Raw genomic sequence first — 13,821 nt, 5'->3', positions numbered from 1 at the left:
CCCTTTAATTTTATGGGCCCCCTCTGCCCGACCGATGGTACCGCGTTCTTAAACTTGTCCAAAGTTTTTCCAAATTTCTCCAGAAATTTTTTTTTGTCGTGTCAGAAGTAAGTCTGACGATACTAGCATTCTTAAGGCAAAAATTTATCCGATTCTGCTATTTGGAGCGGGGAGCGCTATCAGAGTTGCACACATATTAAAAAGTTAGTTCACTTGTTCTTTGGATTCACCTATTTGGGATGTTGAAACACAAAGGACGTTCAAAACGTTTCTTTATCCGTGGGTAATCTTTGCATTTCACACTTCAGCTTGAATGTATAAAATTTAAACCGGGATAATTTTTAGATTATTTATTTTTACTCTTTCCTGTAAATTCAGTTTTTGTTAATATAAATACATTTTTCGGATTAAGATTTTTGAATCTCTCAGTAGCGTGAATTTGTTGTGAATCCTCCCTCTTTTTAGGAAATGGGACAGTGGACCCCAAGATCATTTTTTTCCATAGCCTCACCACTGCCTTAAAGTGGCCCTGTATGGAAGGCGTGATAATTGTTCATAATGGTTCCATCTTTCGCGTTTTGTAAATGTAGTCTGAGCATGTAATAAAATATGTTTGTTCCTTGATGTGAATGAATATGATGTCCTTACTTGTTGTATGTGTAATTACTCAAAAACTTTCTTTTCTTTTTTATCGTTTGAGTTTTACCTTTATTTCTATTTTTACTCATTTAGGATTAACTTTGTAGGAACTGTGAATCTGAAGATGGCCGTCTTAGGAGTTGTTGTGCCGTGTAGTCTGGTGAAAGTATACCGACGTTTCAGAGGTCCTTGCCCTGATGACGGAGACAGTCAAGGACCCCTGAAACATCAATTACCTTCTACAAGACTACACAATGCAACAACCAAGAAAACAGTCATCTTTGGGCACATTTTGTGTACAAAAGTTTTGTTGAATTATACAGAGTGAATGTCAAGTGTCTTCGAATTCCTTATGTTATGCAGTCCCACACAACACATGTTTATTACGCGTTCTTTGCGCAGAGTGCATTATCAGTTGGTTATATCTGTCCGTCAGTCCAATCAATTCAACCCAAGAACCACTGGATGTATCTGGATGAAAGTTGTGCCACTCCACACAATTGGGATTTAATACCTCTTTCTAAATTTAGGCTGAAAAGAACGCATCAGGATATTTTGTGTATTCCTGTACGGAGTACAATTTCCAAGGCTCTTCTAACTACAGCAGGACTTCACCCCTCCCTTTATTTCTTCTTTTTCTTTCCTTCGCGTTATATGTCATCATATATAATCGTTTTTAAACTTGACTGTACCCTATTACAATGTTTCTACAAATTCTTTAAATATTCAAATCAGCAAGTGGCTTAGTTTAATATATTTTCAATTCAATTCATTTATATATTTTGCTCGATTGCACAACAAAAATTTGAAGGCGCTAAACATTCATTCTAACAGATACTGCACTGCACTGAATTCTAACATAAATGTAACACTTTATATATTATTTTAAAAACTGTTAAATATAAAGCCTTAAATCTAAATAGACTTGTTCCTTTTCATGTATTTATTTTTATTTTTAACTAGATAACCTCTCGTATAATATTTATAAAAGTCTTCAAATAAAAATATTTTTCGCTATTTGTACATTATTATTACTCCTTTTTCTCTTTTCCATACCAATTGGCACTGTATTTCAAAACTTCTGTGTTATTTATTTTTCATAGTCTCGTCATAGTCACTCCACCGCTGCTCCAATTTTGTTCATGTATCATCTGGGGGAGGGGGGCAATGGTCCAGCTGCACACAGAAATACTCTCGCCCAATTGTAGCAATCACAAAATATCTTCATGTATGGCGCAATGCATGTATTAGGGTAATTGTTATTTACTGTAAAGTGTAAATAACCGGTGATGTTATAAAATTATTTAAAAAAATTTCCTAGTAAATTTGGGTAACAGCCGCTCATAATAAACTGTTAAATTATACCGTAGGATATATGTATATCATTATATTCACTAATATATAATAATTCTTGCTATCTTCAAGTACATATTTATTACACGTAGGGAAACTTTGTTTCTACTGCGCGTTTGTTTACAGTGTTTCGGTGTGACATAAACATGATGTTCTGCCCCTATAATATCCGGCGCCGAAATCAACACATTTCATTGGCTACTGTTAACAACTGAGCGGCTGCAAAGAACGCCATATTCAAGTGAGATGACGAAAAAACAACCTAAGACAATTCTTATTCAAAAACAACAACAGAGTGGTTATCACTCCTGCTTCGTATTCGGGAAGTCTCGGGTTCAAATCTCGGTCAGGAGACCTGCGACCCTGACTGATGTTTTTCATGGTTTTTCTCAGTCCCTCCAGGCAAATTCCGGGATACTACCTTAAATTAGACCACGACCGCTTCCCTGCACATCCTTTTCCAATTCACTTTCTTCCTCTCATTGGACGTTATATAGTCGGAGTTAATGATAAGGTGTCGTTAAATAAACTATAATAACAACAGGAGAGTGGGCGTTAGTGTGTGAGCATGTAAAATAAAAAATTACATCTATAACGAGCATGTAATGGAGAGTATTTTCGAAAAATTTGTTATAGACCTCTAGTCATTTGATTTGAATTCAACACAAACCGAGGACAAAAATAAAAATGTAATGGATGAAGCAGTTCCATTTTCATCGGACTCAGACTGAATAAGTAGTGGACCGCGGTAGAAACACAAGCCAATGTTTTTAGCAAGAGAGTACAATACTGGTCTCAGCCTGTTCGCTTTCTCAACTTGCCCGCGTTATGGCGGCGTCTCTACTCTAGTAGGCCGGGCCTCAAGCAAGCAGAACGAGGAACTAGGGCCATAAAATTGCGATCCGCTTCTAAATCCAGACTTACATTTTATAAGTCATTCTGACATAAGTCTTTCTTGGTTATCCATAACATTTCAAACAGTTCAAATCGTACCAGAGGATGACATTTACACGTAAAATGAAAGACAGTTGTAAACCTGATTCAAATGTCTCAGGATAAATAAAGCTCAGTGGCGAACTGTTCGTGAACACTCCCTGGTAAAATCACGGCTAACCGTGGCTCCCCTATGACGAGTTTAAGATCCCGCACACTCCGTAATAGAGAATAAGCGAAACAGAATAAGAAGGAAGATGAGAAGTGGATAAAGAGAACGTGAAAATAGAATGGAAATAAGATTACAGAGTCATAACAACGATGATATTCTTAGTGATGAGAATATTATACATCGTCAGTCACTTGTCAAGTAGCTTTAGAAGCTGATATGGATCATTTTGCTTTTAGGCAGGTCGTAACACCCAACTGCGACAAATATCTATCACGGAGCGAGCGGCTTAATGACCCCGTGACCACTGGTGACCTGTAGCAAAAGCCAACACACGGGACCACCGGTCCACAACCGGTTCCAAAATACATTTCCCGGAGACGAGGACGAGCGTGTTTTTAAGCTGTAGGAGAACCCGGACGGAGTTCACGGACGGGATCTCCTACAACTTCAGTACCCTGAGGATAAAGATGGTTCTCAAAACGCTGGTAGTTTCTCCATTAAACCATCTTACACGGCTGGTAGCCCGAGAAGAATTCATTCTATGACAGACGATATTCGGACTGAACGAATACAGCATTTAAAATGCGTTGGCTGTGATGTGAAATGAAAAGGACCAAGACATAACTCAGAGGGTTCAAAAACGTCTGGTCATTTGAGGCAAATTTCGAAGAACACTAAAGGGTGGAGACAAAATAGACAGATAAGATTTTATTACGTTATAGTCTTCCCTGCCTTAATGCAAATTACAAGCACAGAAATAAGCAAATTTCAAACAGCAGAAATGCGTTTTCTAAGGTCAGTCTAAGGACGTACAAGACAAAAACGTTTCACAAATGAACACGATAGAAATTAATTGGGAAACAGCCAGTAGCATATAAAATAATGCAATACAGAAAAAATTAAATTATACATAAAAGAAAAAATTCCCTGAACACCGGTCAAAGGGACGTCACTCTAAAGGGCGCTCCTGGAAACGATGGAAGGCAAACGAGAGACTGGAACAGACGACGTCATAATCCATAGAAGAAGAAGAAGAAGAAGAAGAAGTACACATACAGCGGATGCAACTGTAACTCAAATGAGTACCACGCCAGACAGACAAATGAGGGAGTACAAATACATCTCGGCACTACATTTATTTAAGTTGGTGGCCTCACGCCTCGGCTGCTTTACCCCCGAGGAAACGAATCCGGTACCTACTACAGTCCACGACTGTAATCTTGAGACTTGCGGGGTGTGGAAGTGGGGTGAAGGAGGGAAGATGGCGTCTGCCTTTAACGCTTCGGACTTCCCGCATTCCTTGCAAGTCTCAAGATTACAGTCGTGGACTGTAGACACGAGGCCGGGTAAACCCTAGATCTGATGTGAACGTCGCAACGAAGAGGTAAATCTTGGCGTGCCATTTATTTACAAATATTCGGATAAGAGTTGCCAACACATCGCACAGAGAACACCACAGATGATAGGACACGGACGGACAACATGATTACCCCACGAGGCGCTGGTCATTTGTTTTAGTCAAAAATAACTTGGTACAAAGAACACGTGTAGACAGACAATCGAACGGAATTTGACTCCCTGGAAGAGATGGACCCCCACGACTTAGAGACGAGTTATGAGTTTGAATCCATCACTGTCACTGGGACACACCCACGACAAACTTTCAAATTTCTCTCAGTCTGTAGTTTGACAACTAATAATCGTACGTAATCCAAGAGATGGATCAACCCACCCACTTCTGGACTAACAATTTTACTTACAGCTTAGCACCTTGTACCCAAGTCGCTTTCACGTAAACAAATTTAAATTTACTTCCACAGTAAATCAGATTACAAAGCGTGACAACCCCACCAATAAAATGCTAAGATTCAAATTTTTCACGAATATAGGGAATAAATGCGTAATTCATTAATGCATTGTTCATTTCTAACTCAAAGTGCGTAAGTTGATGCTTCAGTGCAGATAACTGTTTACCACTTATTTCCGACTTCTACCAAAATTATACTGGCGTCGCGATTTAATGATCACCCTGGGCCCGTCTGCATATGGCGTACCTAGCCTCTGCGTTCAAGTCTAAATACAGAGCCATGGACTCGTCAGAACTCACATCAGCAGACTAACAACGGAAAAATATGTCAGGTGATTCACTGCCAAGCAACGCGCCTGGCAAACACATGATTGTCGACCAATGGCGTTTCGAGGCGGCCAGCTCTGACGCTAATTGGAAGGATCATAAAATCACAAATATTCTATTCATTGTCTTCGGTAAAAGAGCCTATACAAATTTGATTCTCGGGGATGTAATAACGAGTGGACTTGTAGAAGTGACCTGAAGATAGACTGTGTACAAACTAATCACACGTCTTTACTACCCAGAAGAACATCGACATAAAAACCTGTTCTCTCTGGGTTAGCCCTTCAATAAACTGGATAATTATAACTACGATTAACTCTTCCCTTTTAATAATCAAATATTAAACTCACATACAACTGTTCACGCTACTTGATACTTACTCGTATTTACACTGGCAAAAATTCGCACCTTTAGAGCCTAGATCCTGTCGAATTTTATAACAAAAACTACCAAGGCTTCACTTTTTACTGTTTTTGGCCAGGGGCCAGGTTCGTGTTAACCGTGTTAACCCGGCTAACACTTTCAAAAAAAGGCCTGCCTTAATTTCATGGTTCCGTAATAGGTGTTCCGTACATTGGAACAGATATAAAATGAATCATTAGCCAGCTCCAGCCAGCCAGGAGTTGTTAGCCAGATATTTGAGGCTAACACTCGTCGGGAATAGTTTACGCAGTAGCACTGAACGACGAAAGTAGACAGATTAATTTTTTATTGCCTTTTTCATAATGTTAGCCGGGCTAACACTGCTAACACGGTTAATTTCTCCGCCCATGTAAAAATAATTTTAAAATTTCACAAAATCAACACAATACAACCAATCCGACTCAAACGTAGTCTAAACTTAGTGTTGACCTTGACTTTTTTATTTCCATTTTTTTGCCTAAATAACTGAAGCATTTGCTGTCGTGTTCGAGAACATCTTATTCTCTGATAAAAACTGTTGTCTAAATGAAATCTCAAATGGCTCGGCACTTTTTCGTAAAATTATCCAATGCCAAATTTAATTAAAATCGGTTTTTCCATTCTCGAGCCGTTCCATGTGTGGGGACAAGAGGGAAGGGTTGAGCGATTTTAAAATTTTTACCTCGGGACTGCGAAAGCTCCTAGAGACCTCTGGTCGAAATCGGGGGCTCACAATTGCACGGCGATAGAAAGATAGCTAAAGAAGGCTGTGGGATGTATAAGTCTACAATCTGTGGTGCATTTAACACCGCTGTCAGCACTTCAGATTTCTTGCGTCGAATGATAATATGATTCATAAATAATGAATAAAACTGAAATATAATTGTGATACGTAGAAGTTATACAGAATACTGAAAAAACGGACAACGAAAACAGAGGGTGTCATCAAAACACAAATATGAGAAATAAATACAAGCAACCGTAAATGAAAGTATGTTAAAAGCCTTGGAGGTACTCTAAAGCAGTGGTGTTCAACCTGGGGTACGCGAAGATATCTTAGGAGGTACGTAAAATTTAAAATATATATATATATATTATTTTATGATAAACACTGAATAATCAGTAATGTAATTCATTTAATTTATTTTAGATGTAGATTGTAATCTATGTATAACTTGAATTATACACCAACAACTTTGGGGTACAAAGTTGAAGAGAAATTATATCTGGGTGTACGCGAACAAACAAGGTTGAATACCACTGAACTAAAGCAGTGAAGAAACAGCGTTAAGATAGAATGCAAAAGAACAAGGCGCCTTTCTGACATAAATCAACATTGACACCAATAAAGTTTCCAGAACGGCAAAGGACGCGTTTAAAAACTACGTGTATTCCAATACTTCAGGGTCTAGGATCAAACACGACGGACTGTCGCCTGTCAAATGTTTAAACACATGGGATTCGAGAACCATGGCAACTGGCGAAACAAAAGACGTACATATGGAATAAGTAACAGTCAGAATATTTTTCTGTTGATCGACGCGCTTTCTAAATGTAAAGTATCCGGTGTTGTGTCCGCTTCAGTATCTGCAAGAAGTCCACGAAATGCTCTCCGTGTTCTGCCAGATGCGTCACAGATAGGACGAAAAATTGTCAAACTTCGAAGGAACTGAAAACCGGTTTCAGAGCGAGGCCAGATGGGTAGTCAAAGCACACGAACATTAAATCTTTACAAGGCGCTGGGTTAACGAATAATTAACTGAGTTCATGAGTAAGTGATTCACAGTGGGTTACAGTGTCCGCGCGGTCTGGAACCGTAGGTTCGAATCCCACTCAAGGCATGGATGTTTCTGTGTTGTGCTGTCCTGTACAGACAGAGGTCTTGCGACGGGTTTAAAAATCGTCCAAGAATCCTACCAAACGTTTAAATATATCTTAAAAAACCTCTCCTATTTGTTAATGCCAAGATCCTGCAGGAATGAACAGCCAAGATTTAAGTGGTAATTAAATGAGTTAATGAGTGGGATTGATTTCTATGGTAACAGAGTAAGTTAGTGAGGGAATTATGCAGAGTAGCATAATCAATTATTCCATTTGAAAAGAACTTAAATTTTTATTGAATAGTTTTTTAATTTACAGAAATAAATTAGAGGCTTGTGAAATTAATATAAACCCAAGAGCGTACAGAAATTATTGAAGCGTCACTAACAATTAATCGCTAAATTTCATTGAAGCAGAGATAATTTATCAGAAATTTTAACACCCCACGGCAGCAACAAGCTGGTGCAAACATTACAGCCAAGAGATCATGAAAATCGTCACGAATACTCCAGCGTTTTCCTACAGGTGATTAATTACGTGTCTTTCTGTATAATGAACTAAAACGGGAGAGAACTTAAGGTAGACCTAATGAGTAAATAGAGAGAGTGAGTTAGCGAATTTCCAAGCAGTTGAATTTATGGCAGAAAGAGCAGATGATTTGCTGAGTGGGTTCTGTAAATTCGGATTCGTTAATGGAAAGGAATTTATTGACCTGACTGAGTAATATAAACTTTTCGAGGAAGACAAGTAGTTCGTTTACATGCCTCTAATAAACATTCACATGAACGCAATGAAGAAGGTTATTATACTTTCGAATTTATATTTATGGACACGGTCAACTTCATTGCATAATAGTGTATTTCTAGATGATTCCATAAAATGTTTCCACCAGTTTGTTAAAAACTTTTTTACATACCTGAGACACAAAAATACACTGATATTCTCACAACATATTACTTAGCAATCGTATATACTTACTCATCAGATGACGTGCCGCTTCGTTTTATGTAGTAGTTGAGGAGACCAGATCTATAGGAAAGTGAACACCGGAGCGAATTGTTACACGAGTTCTGCTTCCCGTCCACAGCATGACGTCACAACGCAAAGTTCTTACTCTTTGAAGCACTTTTCTGCACAAATTGATGGAGTTGTCACTCATCCCTATGCGAGTCCTGAACCTCGCCTACAGGCTGTTCAAAAATTAACTACTGGACATGAGTCGTTTGTATTCTAAACACTAACCAACTAACAAACTAGATGGTTTAGGGAACTCGAAGGTTCATCACAGAACTAACCAAAGCCCTCCACCGGTCCCTGTCCTGGGCTAGCAAAATCCGATCGCCTTCAACTCTTATCTTCCATACAATTTTACAATTTTTTGCATTAACATGGTCATTCATATAGCCTTTCAGTTTCTTTCAAGAATCTGACTTGCATGAGAGACGACAAGCTGACCGAATGGTGTATCGGGAAGGATGTGGGAGGATAGATGATAATTCTGATGACGAAGCCCCGTTAAATATTGTATACTTTTAAGGTGATCTGCGTTAAAGTTGTCGTTTTCTGGATTGTTGCGTTGTGTGATCTTTGGATTGTACCCAAGGTTTCGGAAGAGTATGCTGCCTGCTTTACCAGGGCTTAAAACATTGTTTTCGAACCCAAGACCACACGGCGCAACAACCCAGAAGATCATTATCGTAATCCCGTTAAATTAATAATTAATTAAAAACTAACGTTCCACTTTGCTCACGCAACAAGCCATGTTACCGAACTTTGTGGTCGAGTGATTTACACTTGCGAGATACAGGATTCAAATCTCGGCTCTGAGACCGGTGGATTTCCTCAGTCCTTCCAGGAAAATATCAAAATAGTACCTTAAATTAGGCAACGACCGCTTCCTTTTACATCCCTTCCAATTCACTATAGTCCTATCATTCGACGCTATACAGTCTGAGCTGCTGATAAGCGTCGTTAAATAAACCACAAATAAATAAATAACAATCCATGTTCAGTAATCACTTATCAGAGTTAAATGTTCACGCATTATAGATTTCAGCACTCACGGGCAAGCAAACTGTTTTTAACACTTCTGATTTGACAGAAACTACCGCTACGTGGCACTACTGCTACGTCTCACACAACACAAAGGATAGGTAGTCAGTGCATCTGCTGGCTAACGCGCTGTTACAGTAAACATGCACCCACCCCAAGTCCGTGCAAACAGACAGAATTTAAGTAGTATCTATAGCATTTATCATTGTTTATGTAATAAATATCAACCAATACGACGCTCAAAACGGTTACCGCTGCAAAACATAATATAACTGATATATTATTCTTTGATAAAAACGGAACAGTAACATAAAATTATACCGGATGGGGGACTAGGTTAAGCAGCAGTAACAGCACTTCCCCTTATAAGGGTTTGTTTAGCTAGATGCCGAGCAGCACAATACACTTCGGTAAAAAACCTATCTACTGCTGCTCCGCTCTGGTGGACATCCGACGAGTTATAATTATGGCATGCTCGACAATGGGTCCTGAACAGAAACACAGACACCATCGTGCTATTCTTGTTTGCGAGAGTTACCATGGAAACTGTGATACAGGGCTTGACCTCACTATACTTGTGCGGAATTAATACGCTAAAACAAACGTCGATCTGGTCGGAATATACATTTAATTACTCAGAGCCATCTGTATGGTTTTAGCAACGACGTTATTAGACGTAAATTAAAATGTAAATGGCACGAGTATTTTTCAAATGACTCTAAGCAAATTGTTTCTAGAATTCTTTGTGTGTACTGACAGACAGACAAACGGGCAAATTGATTTTAGCAGACACTCCTTAAGGATGGGAACACACCGAAAAAGGGTTCATATGACCATAAATGCTATATGTCTTTGTAGCCTGTAACAGTGCCCTATACATAATATATTTAAAATAATATAGAGTGAACAAACCAACAACTATTAACACTATAATGGACACTATTGCCATACGCGTTTCGACCTCAAGAGGTCATCATCAGTGGCATCAGGGAAATTAATACATATAGTCAAATGGTTCGAGCAAATTTCATAATTAAAATAAAAGGTAATTGACAAGATGACTGCACTAGATGCTGTTATTCACAGGAGTAAAACTCGCACTTAGCTGTTGATTCCGTTGTACGGTGGAGTTCACAGGTACAGCCACCGTACATAATAGAACAATTGACTATCATAATATTCCTATCCGTTGCTGTAGTTTGCCTTCACCGCGAGAAACTTAATACATTGAGGATTATCTATTGACCTCAACATTACACTCCAGGGTTAACGATCTTGATATAGTCTCGTTACCAACAGGCATCTACGATCACGTTGTGAAGGAACACAAAATCAGATTCCCACAGTTTATGCATTATTAACATAAGTTGCGTAAAGCAGAAGTCATGTTTGTAAGGCTGTTTATCACCCAAAACAGTTTAATGGCTTTCGATAGGATTTCGTATTGCAAGTCTTGCACAGAACATTATCAAACGATTTCATTAATTACGTTTTTCTCATCTGTCCGATATAAATGAAGTTTACACAAAACTCTAATCGAACTTCTTAATGTTCAACAAACGACTCAATGTAAAAATGGCACGTAAATATAATAAGCCATAAATATAATTAAAACTAACAATATATATAATTTTGTAGGAGTTAATGTTTTCATGGATGTGAATTTTAAAATGGCTATCTTCTATCTATAAGTTTTACTGTAAATATTTTAAAATATTATACTAAAAGGGGTCATTTTCGTATAGACTGAATGTAACTTAATATTCTGGTACAATGGTGTGTTCTACACTCCGATATAATATTTATTGAAAAGTCCCATTTCCGAATTAGACATCTTTTATTTTCCTGATTTAGTGACGTGGCGTCATATGTCTGCTACGTCTCCTCCTTAACGCTCGGAGTTTGGCATTAAATAACAAAGCTTCTGAAATTTCGTACCAAGCACTTAAAATGCCATCCTTGAGCTACAACGCAGCACCGAGCACGTACTCAGACGGCCTTCTTCAACACGGTGCCATCAGAACTGCTACGTCCTTGAGCGGAGTAGAATGAGCGAAAGGTTTAAGTGTTTCTACAGACAAAAATCTATCCAGTGTAGTGTTACCAACGATCACCATGAGTAAAACAAACATAAAAGACAGAGATGCGGAGTTTGGGTGTTGTAAATTAAAATAGGGTCGGGACTCGAATTTTTGCCACTGTTAAAAGTGAAATGCATCGTCAAAAGTTTATCTCACTTTGCCGTGTGTGTCATTTGGTAACGCCATATTCTTTGTCTATGGCCTTTTCTGGTCGGCGTCGCTCCGACCGAAGACGGACAATAACGAAAGTTTGGCGCCGAATTTGAAATTTCAGGAGATGAAGACGGCTGTAACTCGGTTAGGAGGCTTTTCCTGACCCACATCCATTTGAATTTTTTCATTACCTTACTGTGCAGAACCCATCTTTACATTCGCCTCAAACATTCAAGTTGTGTGTGCCTTGTATTTTAAACCGTGTATTCGCTTTGTACTTGTAAATTTTACTAATATGAAAACTGTCAGAACCAACAATGTATACAAAGTCGTGAATAATGTATTTGAAATATGTTAGCAGTCTAAACTGCAACAGGTTAGGCCTAGAAGACTCCAATGTTATCTTATTTCTATTTCGCAATTCTGAAAAAATTGTTGAAAATTCAATCCGAAAAGAAAACGTGAAGAAATTCGTGTGGCAAAATTAGCTGCTATTAATGATATATTCATACATGTAATATCTAGAATGGCAACTTCTGACGTGCCGGAAATTAAAAGATCAGATACACGCGACGTAGACTTCAACTTTTCGTGTTAATCTGTTTTTTTAAAAGTACATAGACGTGTTCCTGACAACTCGCTACATGATACCAAGCACTCTTCTTGTCAAGCACCGATCTCGATACTTATAAATGAAATGAACAGAGCAAATTATCCATCGGATTACAGAGTTAAATGTTCCGTTGTTGTAAATGAGGGCGAACGTGGGTTGAGGATTTTTTTTAGAATAAAGCTGAGGAGATTGTGTTGATCTCAGACAGAAAAAGTAACAGGATAATTGAGAATATTACATTATAAGAGGCTTCATAATATATACTGTACACCTAAAATTGTTAAGTTGATGAAGGTTAGATGGACATGACATCGAAACATGTAGCACACGAGGAAGTACGTAATTTGTACGAATTCTAGATTATAAATTCTTGGGAAAGGACAGCCTGAGAGTCCTAGATTCATACTGACAAGTACTACATGTAGAAAATCAGATTTGTGATGTAATTTACGTTTATTTGTAAAAATTTGAGGTTCTCGTGGTGGTGAAGATTTCGATGTTGTTCTTCTTAGTTGTAACGCAATACAGACTCGATGCTTTAGTAACAACCTTCGAGTCTGCAAGGCGTCACAACCTAAAATAATATCTTATATTGAATTAACATGTATCGGGAAACAGTGTTTTAGAGCAGATCATTTTGAAATGAAATTTCAGATTCTCCTAAAAAGTTTTTAAGAATAACAAAGAGTTCAGTAATTTCGTTTCACATAACTTATAAATAAATTACTTGTTGACAATAGTTGTTTCTTTCAGAATGTCAGGAGATTTAACATTGAAACACAACGGATCAAACTGAACCAAGCAACAGGCCTTAAGAAGCAGTTAAGTGTTTACTTCTGTAAGAATGTCCTTGAACGTGTTCCTCAACCTTTTCAGATCAATTTGTTACTTTCATCACACTCCAAAATAAATAGCGGTAAGATATATTAGTGAATTATCTTTATTTGTAAAGCAGATATATTTTCCGAACGCACCAACCGAATTTTAAGTCTAATTTCGGTAATAAGATAAATAGGTTAAGACGTAGAGCTAGTCGATAGTCCAAATATAATTTAATTTTAAAATAAAAGAACACCAGAGGCCGATTTTGACATAGTTAAAGTGAATATGGAAATCCTCTGCAAACGAGAATAAAACCGATGAAGATGAAAACCTCAAATCCTACACGAGAATAAAAACACAGCTCCCACCCAAAAAGTAGAAGAATGAGAAAGGCGAAGTTAGTGTTCGTGATTGTAATTCTGCCCTTCAGTTATCGCTGTGTTCATGGCCACAGTTTTATTGCAACAAGTAGACCAACATGATCCCTATCTCCCCTACATGACAAAATTATTCAAACTGCTTTAGCCTCCGTCTTGCCTAATCTGTTCTAGCGGTCGAACTTGTGTTTCTTGTCGTTGGTGGTGTCAGCCCTGAATTTCGAAAACTGAGGGACCATCAAGTACGTACTTTGAGCGCCAGGCAGCGT

At 38.2% G+C, this 13,821-nt stretch overlaps 1 protein-coding gene across 4 annotated transcripts in view; it reads right to left on the bottom strand.

Annotated features, from left to right (window-relative positions):
* LOC110836576 (uncharacterized) overlaps positions 1-13,821 on the bottom strand; it is a 123,525-nt gene that overhangs the window by 98,966 nt on the left and 10,738 nt on the right. For 3 of the 4 annotated variants that reach the window (XM_087355085.1, XM_087355086.1, XM_087355084.1), the window contains exon 1: positions 8,433-9,767. The exons of the other annotated variant lie outside the window; for it this stretch is intronic. The gene's annotated coding sequence lies outside the window, so the exon portion shown is untranslated. Of the gene's footprint in view, positions 1-8,432; positions 9,768-13,821 lie in introns of those variants that run through there. 4 annotated transcript variants of the gene reach the window in all.

Source organism: Zootermopsis nevadensis, unplaced genomic scaffold (genome assembly GCF_977971745.1).
Source record: "Zootermopsis nevadensis isolate Lab colony 2312 unplaced genomic scaffold, Znev_1.0 Znev_ptg000024l, whole genome shotgun sequence".
In the NCBI taxonomy this organism is placed as follows: domain Eukaryota; kingdom Metazoa; phylum Arthropoda; class Insecta; order Blattodea; family Termopsidae; genus Zootermopsis; species Zootermopsis nevadensis.
Note: the sequence above shows the minus strand (reverse complement) of the source record. Positions and strands in the feature narration are given on the sequence as shown.